At 37.1% G+C, this 15,922-nt stretch overlaps 1 protein-coding gene across 10 annotated transcripts in view; it reads right to left on the reverse strand.

Annotated features, from left to right (window-relative positions):
• The window catches only part of DLG2 (discs large MAGUK scaffold protein 2), a 2,113,447-nt gene that overhangs the window by 787,486 nt on the left and 1,310,039 nt on the right, over positions 1–15,922 (reverse strand). The window lies entirely within an intron of this gene.

Consider the following 15,922-nt stretch of genomic DNA (forward strand, 5'->3'; position numbering starts at 1 on the left):
TCTGAAAGTGTTCCATCCTCTTCAATTTTTTGGAAGAGTTTTAGATAGATAAGCATTGATTCCTCCTCAAATGCTTGTTAGATTTCACTAGTAAAGCCATCTGGTCCTGGGTTTTTTGTTGTTGTTGTTGGGAAGTTTTAATTATTGATTCAATCTCCTTACTAGTTATAGCATCTTTTCAGATTTCCATTTCTTCATGACTCAGTCTTTGTGAGTTGTATGTTCCTATGAACTCATTTATACTTGGTTATCCAATTTGTTGTTGTGTAACTGTTCATCACAGTCCCTATACTTTTAACTTTTGTGGCATCACTTATAAAATCTCTTTTATTTTTTATTTTATTTGAGTCATCTCTGTCTCTTAGTTAATAATATAAAAGGTTTGTCAAATTTGTTTACTCTTACAAAGAACCAGTTCTTAGTTTTATTGTTTTCTATTGTTTCTTGATTTTCTATTTTGCTTATTATTGTTCTAATCTTCACATTTTCTTCTTTATGTTAACTTTGAGTTTAGTTTGATCTTTTTTTTTATTTGCATGAGGTATAAAATTAGGTTGTTTATTTGAGAACTTTTTTTTTTCATTTTTTAAATGTAAAAGTTTATCACTATAAACTTTCTGCTTAGAACTGATTTTTCTGTAGCCCATTTATGGTATGTTGTGTCTTCATTTTAGCCTTAAGATATTTTCAAATTTCCAATTTGCTTTCTTCTTTGATCCATTGGTTGGTCAAGAATGCAGTGTTTAATTTCCTTGTGAATTTTCCAGTTTTCCTTGTGTGCCACTGTGTTCTAGTTTCATTCTGCTATAGTTTGGAAATATATTTTGTATAATTTTAATCTTTTTAAATGTGTTAAGACTTATTTTGTGACCTAACATGTGGTCTATCTTGTAGAATATTCTTTGTGTACTTGAGAAGAATGCATATTCTGCTGCTATTGGATGGAATGCTCTGTTATATGTCAGATAAGTCCCTTTGGTCTATGATGTTGTTCAACTCCTCTGTTTCCTCATTGATATTCTGTCTGGATGTTCTATGCATTGTTGAAAGTGTGGTACTGACACCCCCTACTATTACTGTGTTGTTGTGTATTTCTCCTTTCAGTTGTGTAAAAGTTTGCTTGGTATACTTGAATGCTCTGATCTGGGGTGCATATATATATTCATGATTGCTATCTCTTCCTGATGATGCTTTTATCACTATATTAGGTATTTCTTTGTCTCTCTTGATAGTTTTTGACTTAGTGTATTTTGTCCAGTATAAGTATGGCCACTTCTGTCCCTATTGGTTATCATTTGCATGGAATATCTTTTTTTATCCTTTTACTTTTAGCCTATTATGTCCTTAAATCTAAAATGAGTCTCTTTTAGGCAGCATACAGTTTAGCCTTATTTTAATCCATTGAACCACTCTGTTTTTTGATTGTACAGTTTAACCCATTTACTTTTAAAGTAAATTATTGATAGAGAAGGACTTACTATTGCCGTTTTGCTGATTGTTTTCTGTTTGTTTTTAACTTTTTTGCACCCCATTTCTTCTCTTATAGTCTTCTTTTGTATTTCAGTGATTTTTTTTTTTTTGGTGGTGTCATGCGCTGTTTTTCCTTTCTCATTTTCTCTTGTGTATCCTCTATAGGTATTTTCTCTGTGGTTATTATGGGGCTTACATAAAACATCTTGTGGTTATAATAATGTACTTAAAAGTGATAAGGTAATAACAATTTAACTTCAACTGTATACAAATCCCTACACTTTTACTTCTTCCACACAGTCATTGATACATATCACATCTTTTTATATTATGCATTCATTAACACAGCTATAGTTATAGTTAATCTTTATACTTTTGTCTTTTAACTAAAGAACCTTTAGTTCTTATATAGAAACTATTGCACTGAACACTGAACTTAGTACATATGAGGCATCAATCAATATGACCAGGTTCAAGCATTAATTAACTTGAAAGTTAATTTAAATATTTAAAGTCTATTGATTTAAATTAGGGGGAGGACTATTGCCTCTCAATCATATTCTTGGGAACCTAACATGTGTAACATCCTGGCTGTGTTTTTTCCAAGGGCTGGTCTCTCCCACTCTTCCAATACTAGATGCTCTACAGACTCTTTTCTGGTTTCTAGGAGCATACAAGGTAATGTGGGAAGAGTGTGGAGTCCCTAGGTTAGGCAAAGGCACATGTCATCCCCTGTGCTGAGTTTCATGAGGAAGGAAAAGCATGATTAATGAAATCTGCAAAAATAATATTATGGCAGTGACTCATAACTGAAGAAATGAGAGACAGAGGAAGGGGAGGAATAAAAAAGAAGGAAGGAAGGAAGCAAGCAACAAAGGAAGGAAATTAAAAAGGGAAAACAAAGAAGAAAGAAAAGGAGGGAGCCAACAGTCACAAACTGAGGAAAGAAATCTCTCAAGAAAGATAAAACAGAGTCAGGTTGAGTAATGCTATGCACAGAATCAAACTGGAATACATAGAAAAGACCCTTCCTCTGACTGGACAGTTGGACACACACCACTGAGTTCCCCTTGAGGCAGGCTACCTGAATTTTGGAGCTGTCACACCCAGAATTTTAAGGAGAACCATGAGCTAGAATCTTTCTTTGTCTAAGTTATACGTGCTCTTATTTTTCTGATAAATGATTTGTAATAGATAGTTTCTAAATTTATCAAAAGGTCTAAAAAACCTTCTGCATTAAAAATAAGCCAGATTCTGACTTGTCAGAGGTAATTCATCTGTGGATTGGCCTAAAGGCAGGGGTATGGATTAATAGAAATGACAGGCCTTCTTCCGGCTGAATGATTTCCTCTCGTTGAAGACTTGACATTTTAGCAAAGTTTTACCTAATTGGCTTTGCTTGGGCCTGTCTATCTCAAATTCACATTTAATTAATCCTCTCTTCCTCTGTGATTCTACATTATTTTGCTTTTGTGTTTTTTTTTTCCATTTAACTCAATAAATATTTATTGAATGCCTATTCTGTACCAAGAACTAACATGGAGATAAAGTAGTCAACTGTAGAAAGGGTAGCAATTTAGCAGAGCAGAAAGATCTTGAAAGAACAGAGGTGCTGAGTGATGAAAGGGAGACATGGAGGGACAACATGTGGGGTCACTCCTGCTATTGAACTTGCCCCATTGTGGTGAGTTTTATAATTATATATGTATATAATTATAAATTATATTATAATTTATAATATATAAAATATAATACATATTATATTATATATTTGTCTTTCTTTGTAGATTATAGGTTTCTCAAGAGCAAAGATTATCTTGTATTTGTACATTTGCTCCCTCTTGGTATTGCCTCATAATATAATTAGTATTGTCCTGTAAAAAGTTCTTGATTAAACTTGGAAAATATGGGACTTGGGTTTAGGAAATATGGTCTAGCTCCAGTTCTGTCACTTACTAGCAATCTCATCTTAGACATGTTACTGTAACTTGTTAAATTTTAATGACCCCATTTGTAAAATTGATGGTGGACTAAAAAGTCCACAAGACCATCCTTGGTTCTGCCCAAAGCATAGCTGATCAGTGATGCCCTGTCACCATCTTTAGGTTTAATCACAATACCTCCCAAATGACAATTAAATACAAATTTAATATATTATTATTATACACATGTAGGTTTATTACCATTTTTAACCCCAACAAGGTAGAGCGTGGCATGGCAATCTTTGGGGCTTATTTCCTCAATTATGTATTCTTTCAATAATTCTTTGCCAAATAGAGAGTAATCAGAAGCCTGGCCTCTAAAGGCAGACTGTTATATTAATTCTATTTCCACTACCTATTCAAAGGCTGGGACAAGCACCTTCTTCCTTTCCCTAAGAGCTCTTTTCGGTGACCACCTAGGAGCTGAGCACATTTCATTGCTGCATAAATATTTGAAGTCTGATGGAATTTCCCCCTCATTTAGAAATTTTTTTCCTTGTTGTTGAATGATGTGACAAAGCTTTGTATAGCATTTATGCACTACTTTTCTCCCATTCATAATAGACGAGGCATGGGCTCTGGAGCCAGATTTCTGAGAACATATCTCAACTGTGACCATTACTTGCTCTGGATTTGAGCAAGTTCCTTAACCTGTGTCTTGGTTTCTTCATATATAAAATAAGGTTGATAAAAGTTCCTATCTCATAGGATTGATATGAGAGCAACATGAATTAATCTCTGAAAAGTATATAGTAATGTGGCTGGCACATAATGCATAACAAGCTTTATCTTTATCATCTTCTTCCTCCTCTTCTTCCTCCTCCTCATCTTCCTCTTCACTCAGATTATAAGTTCCAGAGGCTGACATTTAAAAATTCTGCAGTGCCTATGTACAGGCACTTAATAAAGGTCAATTGATTTTACTTAAATGTCAGGATTCCCTATTGGGCCTAAACTTCACTCCTATTTTTGGGCAGGGCATTCTGCTCCTGGGCCAGGTACTAAATAACATCATCATTAGTAACAACATACCAATCATTTATTGAGTACATACAATATATCCCAAATATAGGTATTTCATTTGATCTTAATGGCCATAATTTCTGCATGGCCATAGCATTAGTAAGGAGCAGACCAGGAATGAAACCAAGGTTTGTACAACACTGTAGCATGTGTGTGAAAAGCTGTGTAAAACAGCATCTCGTTTTTTTGTGTCAGAGTTTGGTTTTTGAAAAAAATATCCTTGTTTTATCTTAACTCTCAAAATAGCCCCTTACGGTATCCAGGTGAGGGGAAAAAAATTGAAGTCATTGCTATGAAATAATGTGTGTAGGGTCAGACAGCTGAGAAGCAATGTTGTTAGAACCAGAATCCAAAGCTCTGTGTTCAGTCCAAAATCTCCCCACTACCCCATCTTGTTTTCACATAAATCACATTTCCTTTTTAGGGAGGAACACATGACGTCTTGCCACTCCCTCTGCATTCAAAATAAGTAAAAGATGAGGAACATTTATTTCTTTTAATGTTTGTTTATTTTATTTTTGAGAGAGCAAGTGAGTGAGAGTCAGGGAAGGGCAGAGAGAGAGGGAGACACAGAATCCGAAGCAGGCTCCAGGCTCCAAGCTGTCAACACAGAGCCTGATGCAGGGCTTGAACTCACGAACCTTGAGATCATGACCTGGGCTGAAGTTGGACGCTCAACCCACCGAGCCACCCAGGCATCCCAATTTTAAATTTTTTTAATGTTTATTTTTGAGAGAGACAGAGTGTGAGTAGGGGAGGGGAAGAGAGAGAGGGAGACACAGTATCTGAAGTAGGCTTCAGGCTCCTTGCTGTCAGCACAGAACCCAATGCAGGTTTCAAACTCACAAACCGTGAGGTCATGACCTGAGCCAAAGTCAGACACTTAACCAACTGAGCCACCCAGGCACCCCAGGACAGCTTTAATCATAGCAGCTGCAGCTACCATTTATTGATCATATACTGTAAGTGTGCCAAGAAATATACAGCTTTAGAGTTCATTATTTCGACAGCCCTGAAAGGCAAATGTCATTATTCCCATTTCTAGATATAAAAAAATGAGGTTTAGAGAAGTTAAGTGACGAGCAAGGTCACACAGCTATTAAATGACAAAGTCATGATTCGAACCCCAGATCAGTCTGATTCTACATCCTGATGCTTACTACTCGTCATGTTGCTTGTCTCAGAAAAAAAAAAAAAAAAAAAAAAAAAGTGAACAAAAGTGGTAAGAGTCTTCTACCTTTCTTTGTCTGATGTAAATACTTCAAAAGTTAAACTTTGAGTCAAGTTGTGAGGGCTTTGAGAAAACAAATCAAACTCTAAATATATAAAATCCATATTGGTAAAAAGTCCAAGCAGAAATGAGTTATCAGCTACTTTGGGGTCGAGTTCTTTGCCACCTGACAGTGAATATTCATCTAAACTTGCTGGGCTAAATGGAATGTGGTATTGTATACCCAAGTGCCAAAGTGCCCACTGTGAGACTTTTTAAGCAAATCTTTATTCTAGATCTTACTCATAAGCTTACAAAGCAAGCATGATATGCAGATTATCTGTGGGTTGGGTTCTGAAAAATTGATACTGGGCTGGAGGCACCCCACTTGGAGCCCAGGAACTGACACTAAAAATATATTTGAGAAGATTCACCTGGTACAAATGTATTACCATGCAGTTAACAATAAAATACTATCTTTTCTGCAGAAAGGTCATTTATTTCATCCTTAGAGTATGTTCTTTTGGTATAATTTGTACAGCAAGAATTGTACATCACTTTACATGTAATTTCCTTAATAATCATCTGCTAGCAAAGAAAAGTATAAAATCAATTATCTGATATTTTTCCTTCCTTATTTTTACAATTCCCATTAAATGCAGCAGTATTGCTTGCACTCTTTTTAGCAGGTAATGTGTAGCTTGCCTGGAGGGCAATGGGAGAACTTATTGCCTATTTGCATCTAACCTGCTAGGTGGTCTTTTTCAATTAGGCAGACAGCACATCAGAAACAGCACCTCATTCCACCTGGAACAAATCACCAGTCAACCTAAGGAGGACCTTGACATGAATATTCATATCCTTTTCCATGATATGGTTACCATGGCATGGTGGGCAGGTCCCCTTTCAGCGCCAGAAAGCCCCAGACCACTCAGGATAGAAAATGAATTAATGGCAGTAAAAGAAGCCTTTCCAGGAGGGAGCATCTAATAGGAAGTTCCTATTCTACAACTGCATTGTAGGCACTCAATAACACCCAGGAGTGCCCAGGTGAATAGCTAAATAGGAATTTTGCACATGTGAACACCATTTAAGTGTACCATTTGCATTCCTGCACCCTTTTCAGACATGTCCGTGACTGTCCCTATCCAATGCCTTTTGGCCGTTCATGTGAAAAGCCCCTGTTGCTTTATAAAGAATATTAGAAGGATAAATGGAAGGACTGATACTCCTCTGCTGCCTTGTTCAAGGAAAGGTCTTTTGAAAATTGCCCACAGTGTTTCTAAAATTAAATTGTGCTATTAAGCACTTGCATTCCAAATGGTTTCCCAGCTAGTGAAAACACAATTGCTTTTGCTTTAAATTAGCCTCTATCTAAAGTATGTTCTCTTATGATCTAGGGCCTTGTCAACTGTTGGGTTTGGTCCACAACTGACTTGGCATTCAGACAACAGTTTCTTCTTTGTGACACTGCTGATCTCTGCTATATCCTTCTACTGGACCAGAAAGGAGCTGGCCCCTTTTCAAAGGTAATCTGACACAATCACTGCTGGTTCCTAATAACTTTGGCAGTATAATTAAGTAATAGGAAAGTAAAAGGCTGATTACACTTTTTTCTTAAAGCCAAGCTCTTTAACTGAGAATGAAGAAACCCACAAAGAGCAGCATTCACAAAACAAATCTGTTTCTAAACAAAAAATGGCCATAGTAATGTTACCACCATTAGCTTAACACTAAAAATCATAATGCTTAGCTTTACATTTCAATTCTCTGAAAATTAGTTCTATGAACCTGTTTAAATCTCTAACCCACATAGTCACACACATTTGGAGAATTACCTTAGTCTGAGCATATGAGGTCTTAGATATATCATTTAAAGCTTAAAAATGCCTGAGGATGGGGGCACCTGGGTGGCTCAGTTGGTTGAGCTTCAGACTTCGGCTCAGGTCATGATCTCACGGTTCATGAGTTTGAGCCTCGCATCGGGCTCTGTGCTGACAGCTTAGAGCCTGGAGCCTGCTTCAAATTCTGTGTCTCCCTCTCTCTCTGACCCTCCCCCGTTCATGCTCTCTCTCTGTCTCAAAAATAAACATTAAAAGCATTTTTTAAATGCCTGAGGATCTTATTACAAATACAGTGACACTTTAAAAAAATAGTGGGGTTCAGAGAAACACGGCTGAGTTGTGTATGTGAGCAATTGTGTGGTTTAGGTAGAGGTGGGTATGGAGAAGGAGGTGATGGCCAGAGGTATTTGCTACCGAACTATAAGGTATGCCTACAGATGGGATACTTGCACATGCCCTTCAGGTGGCATGTCCTCATAACACCTGAATATTAAACAGTTTCCCAGAGCAAAAGACTCTGGGACAGTCACTAAATCAATATTTAAATTAAAAATTATTCTCACAGCCTCCTTCCTTAAGATTATGCCTATCTTACATTTCAGTCTCCTAGAATCTCACACAAAGTCAGGATAGAGTAAATATTTTATTGTTGAGATCCTAGAATCCTTGGCTTTTACACAAGCAACACTCATATTTTTTCCAGAGATAAATTCTAGAACCTCTGAGTTCTGATCTGCACTAGTGACCACACAAGTATGGACATCCGAGGGGACACTCTTACACATCTGCTAGTTCTTCCACATGATTTAATTGCTATTCTTACCCACTAGGAGATATAGGGATGTTAATTGACCAGAAAGAAGTGACACATGACATAGTTTTCTTGGTCTCCATTAGCTTTCAAGCATAGTGTTGCCTGTTGACATTTTCAATGCTCAAATGCAGTGAACTATTAAAATAGTTGAAATCTATTTGTCCACAACATTAAGAACCAAACATAAGAAATAGGGATGGAGAATTTTATTCATTCATTCATTCATTCATTCATTCGATAAATATTAATCGCATGCCTACTATAACCCAACACTGACTGATATTCAGTTTACAGCCATGTATAAGACAGACATTGAATAAATAACTACACATATCATTTATGTATAACTTTGGTAATAGTGATAAAGGAGATGTTTAAAGGCTATCAGAATATGTAAGACAGACTACTGGGACAACTTTCCTGAGTAAAAGACATTTTAACCAAGAAAGCTGCTATATATTACAGTCAAATTCATCCTACTGTTGATCAACTTGGCAAAAAAAAGTTCAGAGTGTGTTAAATTCATTTACAATCTTAAATGTATATAGCTCGACATGAAAAAATGTATTCTAAAATGCAAATAGCTAAAAACTACAATCCCAAATGTAGGTTTCCTTATTATTTAAAGTTGATACTAGCTACAACCAAGTCACAGTCTTATATTTTAGTTGCTTTACTACAAAAAATAAGAATAAAGCAAAAAAATCAAGCAAGAAAGAGAAAAAGGCAGGAAAGAAAAAGAAAAGAAAAGAAGGGAAGGAGAAAAAGGTGAACAACAGTTTTACATGGCTTCAAAAATAATACAAAATTTATACCACTGCTGGCCACTGCACTGGTGGCTCCACTGTACTGCTTGGATAAACTGAAACACAAAGCAAACAAAGAGCAAAATGAAAACAAAACAAAACAAAAACTCACAAAAATAAAAAAAAAAACCCACAGATTTCTCTTATTTTGATAATAAGGGTATGTGCCAGCTGGGAATTTCTGAAGTATTTGCTGAATAAGAGCATGGCACTACTGACAGATCTCTGAGGAATTCTGGACCAAACATCTGTGCTGAGATGACCCTTCTAAAGTAGCTGAGGTATGCCTAAGATTTACGTTTTCCATGTGTTTCAAACTCTATCAATCTGGACTTGTATATGATTTCTAACTCCCTCCCTCGATTGCTAATAATGACCTTTGACTCCCAGAGTACTTAAAAGTTCCAGAAGAGGGAGAACTGGATTTGAATTCTCAGCTCCATCATATATCAGCTGTGGGACCTCAGGCAAGTCACTTAACCTTTCTCAGCCTCAGACATCTTACCTGGGATATGAAAACGATGCTTACCTCTTAGGATTGTTGTGAGGAGTAAATAAAGAAATGCATGTGATGCACTTAGCATCATGTCCATCCAGTGCATTGCAAGGGATCAAAATTTAGGGTTTTTCTGGGGGGTGTTGATGATGTTGATGATGATGATGATGATGATGATGATGATGATGAAGGTGAAGGAGGAAGAGGAGGAGGAGGAGGAAAGTGACTATAAAAAAGCCTCCTGCAATGTCAAGGCTGGATTAAGAAATTTAATAACCCCAAGACCTGAAAATATTACTAGCCTTAGCAATGTAATTAAAAATGTTTTATTCTTTTAATTAATGTGACACGTATATATGCTGCAATTAAAGTAGCTTCTTTCCAGATGTTTCTGATTGCAAAATTTGGAGCTTGTTTACCAAAGGGCTGTCTTCAATCCTTGGTGCCCATGCTTTGCTAGTTCTCTAAGCACACACTTTGTTTGCCTAGCTGGTAATTCAACACTGCACAACATAATGAATGTGAGGTGTCAGAAAGTAAAATCAAAGAAGGTGATTTCTGTGATTAAATGCTATAGCAATTGGAGAATAGGTGTTATAGCCTCTTAATGAAAAACTATTTGACTTCTTGAGCTCCATCTACTCCTGTTCCCCAATCTTTTACCATAAATCCAGGGTCTTCTGTGACTGATTCCATTCAGTTTCTCTCAGTCATTTTCAACCCACACTTAATCCCATGCCTGCTTGTCATACAACAAAACAGTGCCCATCCAGGAAGTGACCAGTGACTCATTAAGTTTGCTCCCTTACTGCCACCAACAGTTTGGCCTCATAGATTCCTCTTACCAAGAATTTACTGAGCCCCATGATATTCACATGGATCAACTTCCTCTCCTAGCTTCTGATTTTTGGTCCATTTTATTGACTGTCTTCAGCTCCCTCCCTCAGGTTGGTCATCATCTTTAGTGCTAAGCCCCAAGTCAGCAACCACATTAAATGACCAGTATGGCTCACCAGGAGCCAAGACTGGCCAGTCTTCCCACCCTGAAGCAAGCCTATGTCTATGCAGCATTTCTGGTTTGGAGAGATGCAGAAAAAAGATGACTGTAGCAAGAGGGAAGGAGGAGACTCCAAGCTTGATGAAGTTGCTGAGTGGAGGTATAACTGAGTATCCTCAAATTGAACATTCTTCCTCACACCTCTCAATTTCCAAACACATCGAAAGGAAAACAAGCATATGTCCCCCTCCATGTATGTATACTATATATACATACATAATCTATGTATTTTTAACTTTTTGTGATCTTGATAAAAATTCATTTGTTTCAATATAATTAACATGATTGAATCTGACATACTTTTATAAGGATGATTTTCTTTCACCTTTATTCTAGCATTTTATTTTTTAATGTTTATTTATTTATTTTGAGAGAGACAGAGACAGAGAGAGACAAAGTCAGAAAGAGAGGGAGAGAGAGAATCCCAAGCAGACTCCATGCTGTCAGCGCAGAGCCCCATGCAGGGCTGTATACCCTAACCATGGTATCACGACCTGAGCCCAAATCAAGAGTCGGACGTTTAACCAAGACACTCAGGTCCTATCCAGCATTTTAATACATGCACATTTTATGTTAACATGTGTAACTGTATTAAACTCCATAAATTTTAGTTTTCTTACACATAATTAGGCTTTATCTACCCTATAGCAATATTGTGAGACAACACATATGAGATACATATTAATACAGTTAATAAAAGGAGAACACAGGATCCAAACCCATGTGGTCTGATCTCAGAGCAGAGCCTACGGCTAGCTCACTATAAAGAGTACTCAATAAAAGTTGACTATCATTGCTACTATTATTGTAACTATCACATTCATGTGGAAAATTAGAAAATTCAGACAAGCCAAGAGAAGAGTTACCCTCAGTCCCTTTCTTAGAAACCACAATTTTTAATATATTGGTACTGTTTTCCCAGACCCTTTTTCTACATAATATTTTCTCCAAAAATAGTGTTATACTATGCTTACTATTTTTAACCTGCCTTTATATTTAATATATTGCTGATACTTTTTCATTTCAATAAATATTCTCAGATTTTATAGATTAAAAGAAAAAAATGTATAGGTGACTAGACATTTTGGTACCTTTGACCAGGTTTCCTATCTTTGATAATGGTTTTAAAGCCTATATTCCTTTATTTTATTAGCCTTGCTCATAGCCTCTGAGGCTCATAGGAAAGCTCTCCAGTTTACTGACTCCCAGGAGGACTTACTTAACAGAAGCCACAGCAGACATAAGGCCTTAGAAATACAAGGGATTTTCTCTCCATCACACACATTTTAAGGAAGAAACAGCACTTCATAAAATATTCTTATAGCACAGTTAACCATGGGTTTGACTAAGAGCTTGCAACTTAGCCCTCACCTGGCTTAAAACCCATATGGGAGTTCCTCATGGATGAGAGAGAAATAGCTCGAGCAGGAAGGGAGATAAATTTCACCAGGACACTTGGAAATACAAAATTATGAAGGCAAGAGGGCAACTCACTGGAAGCTTAGGTCTACTGAAGCACCACAACATCACATATGCATCTTGGTACCAAATGTAAATAAGAAGGGTGCTCATTTATTTGTTCATTCATGAATCATTTTTTAAAAACACAGTTTGAGCCAGACATCAAATGTGTACATGCAAAGCTCCTCATGCACATGGATCTTTATCTTTACCTTGGGGTAATTGTCCTTGGTGCGCGTGCACACACACACACACACACACACACACGTGTGCATATGTACGGGTGTGTGTGTGTGTGTGTGTGTGTGTGTGTGTAAGCTATCACACTCCATACAATAGTAGTAATCATTTTATTAGTTATTAAAGTGGATTTGCTAGCCACAGTCATTCATTACAAATATGTATCATTGTAATGGATTACAGTACAGTGTTGTCTACACAGGCTCTAGTGCTTATTTTCCTTTATGCTAAATATCCCAAAGTTGCTAAGACATCTTGAGCAAACGTGTCCACATAATATAGAGGACTGTAGTATTTCTTTTCCCTTATTTATCACAGCACTGTTTCAGGTACCACTTACTTCCCCAACTTTCTTTTCCCACTTCAATTAATCCAAAGGGAGGGAGGGTTTTAAGATGATAAACCATATGATAAAACTTATTGCACCTGTGTTAAAAGCAAGATGAGTAAGAACATCAAAGAAACCTACGCTTACGGAGCATTGATGTGCCCACCACTATAGGACCATTATTTCATTAAATCCTCAACAAACTTTTTGAAGTGAACCTTGTCCATTATTTTCATTTTAAAATCCAAGCTGAGATCTAGAAAATCTAATCGCTTGCCATTTTTTATCCTGTATAGTGGACACAGTGAACATCCAATAAAGACGTGCTGATCTGTTCTATTTTTTTTTTTTTTTTATTTTTAAGAAAATTCTGGGGCAGAGAATTTTAACGATGATCTCTCCTGTTTTCAGCTGACTGCACAGGTCTTACCATCATCTCTCCCACCTCCATATGATGCAATGATACACAGTTTTTTTCCAATTTAGGGAGATTCTGGACTCTAGTGTGATGTCCTTTGCTTGGTCTCTCCACCAAGAGCACCCCTTAGGAAGCAGAGCTGAACTCTGGACCCTGGAGTTTCAAAATCTCCCTAAGGAAAATGCCTTCATTAAAATAATCTCCTATAGGGGAGAGTCTTAGTTTTATGCATTTGCCATTGTTGGTACACGTGCTTCCTAGAGCTGAAGGTGAGACCAATTTGACCAATATGTGAGTAGTTTTCTTTTTCTCTCCAGAAAATGAAATATAGAAAAATAATCATGGGGAATTGAATTTCTTCAGTATCAATAAATCTCCTGACCATACATTCATCTTAAAGCCACAGTGGTTACTTAGAGATTAGGTTTGTGTGTGCATGGGGACTAGTATGTTTACTGAGCTGTTTGAACCCAATTACAGAAAGACTCCCAGTAAGCACAGCCAGAAATATGGTCATAGGAAAAGGAAAGAAAATAATGAGGTATCTCTTAGGAGAACACGGTTTATTTGCTGATTGGTAGTTTAAAAAAATGGGGGGGGGGTATTGAAAAATACTGGCACACAAGCAGTATTTCTCAGCCAGTAATCTAAAATAGTTTTTAACAAAAAATCTCACCAGTTGCCTTAATCTCTCAAAATTGCACTGTCCACACTACCTCAGGAGAGAAACAGTCTTCTACTGGACAGACACATAAAGCCTTGATCTTCATGCACTGTATATTTATATTAAGTTCAAAGATCCTCTAAGAAAATAAGTGGACTAGACACATATTAGTGGCTCTACGACACCTCAGCAAGTTTGCTGTGGTTGTTGATTGCTACTACTCAGGAATGTAAGAAGGAGAAATGAGAGGAAAAAGTAAATAAATACAATGTGGAGCAAACTATAAATCAGGTCATATACTAGAAAATATACAAAGTGTCTCCAGGAAAACAGAGAGTATGATCTATATTACTAATAAGGACACTAGCTCAGAGAAATTAAATAATATCACAAGGGCACTGAGCTGGCAAAGAGAACAGGGACGTGAACAGGCACTTCCTGATTCTAATGTCTGTTTCACTTTCTGTCTTCCCCAAGGAAGAAAAATCACTAATGCCTGGCCATGACATAACTTTTGGGTAATTGGCGTATATACAAGGTAGATGCAAGACCAAAAGAAGAAGAAGAAGAAAAAGTTGTGGGGCTGGTATCAAAGGAACAGCTCTTGGAATGAGGTGGAGAGCATCATGGCTGACTGAGGGAGATGGGAGACAGAGAACAGTTTGGAATGAGAGCAGGGGTATCTGCAAGACTGCAGTAAATAAAACTGGCCAGAGGAACATTGTATACTGACCAGATGAACTGATAAGAGAAGGGGACCTTCTCTTATTATGAAACATTTTCCTACAGGCTAGTAGAACTAAGGCTAAGTTCAGCAATTGCTTAGCCATGTCTCCAACTTTAAGGAACACACAGCTGGGAAGGAAGGTGCATAGTGGGGCTCAGGTTTTGAGGTCCCCACTCCATTGCCCATTAACTATGGGATTATTTTCTAACTTCCTGTAGTTTAAAATCTCTTCATTACAAAGCAGATATCATAATACCATTCGTGAAGTGTTGTTACTCCTTGACATATATATTAAAAACTGGCTTGCAGCACAGGTGCCTAATATATGATTTGATGGTGGTGGTGATAGTTGTGCTCTTTGGGGTGCTCAAAAAAAAGTGAAAAGTGGTGAGACAAAAGAGGTAATAAGCTGAAATAAATAAGCATGTCTCTTTTTGTGGGCATTCAGTTCCTGCAAGTCAAATAAGTCTCGATCCTGACTGCACATCAGAATTAAATATATCACATTATATTAAGTATATAATATACACATTATTATATAATGTGATATATTTAATATTGTATCACATAATACATACATATTCCACTACATACATACATACATACATACATACATACATATGTATATGTAATGCTCCACTTACTTCCCCAGAGATTTTGGTTTAATTATTCTGGGGAGGTGCCTAGATTTCTGTTTCATTTAAAACTGCTCAGTAAATTCAATTTGCAAAAAAGTTTGAGCATCACCATTTAACAGGACAACTCTGTGCAAGGGTGAATCCACCTGAAGGCTTCTAAGCCATGGTGAACCCATCTGCTAGAGATAAAAGATGAAACAAACATCCATTTCCATATGGTCTCATATTTTGACTCTGGGCAGGGTAGGAGAATATTGATCAGCAGAGTCTGGAGTCATACAGCCACACAGAATCTCTGTGCCCCCTTTTTAATACGGGCTAGTGACTGCCTTATGAACCCACGTTCATATCCACTGTAGTAAAGCACCAAAACAGATTAGCAAGTTTTTATGAGTTATATGCTATGATTCTGAAGAAAGAAACATTTTCATGGAGGAGATGTGATATTTGGAGCACAAAGACCCGGATTCATATCCATTCATTTAGTCACTTAGTTCACTCCAACTCTGCTAAATTCTACCACATACAGATGTTCCAGCCTTAACTTCAGCATGAGCACACCTGGACTGGAGGCCTGATGCCACCATGGTGGGCTGGTTGCCTGTTCTGTTATTTGGGGCACACTGAGCAGACCGTTAACTCTGAAGCCAACACCCTGAGAGCTCTGAGAATCACTAAATATCAAGCTTCAGACCCAAATCAAGGAAGAATGCAGATTCTACCAGCTCGCTTCTCCAATTTTAT

The sequence above is a fragment of the Panthera onca genome, chromosome D1 (genome assembly GCF_046562875.1).
Source record: "Panthera onca isolate mPanOnc1 chromosome D1, mPanOnc1 haplotype 2, whole genome shotgun sequence".
NCBI classification, from domain to species: domain Eukaryota; kingdom Metazoa; phylum Chordata; class Mammalia; order Carnivora; family Felidae; genus Panthera; species Panthera onca.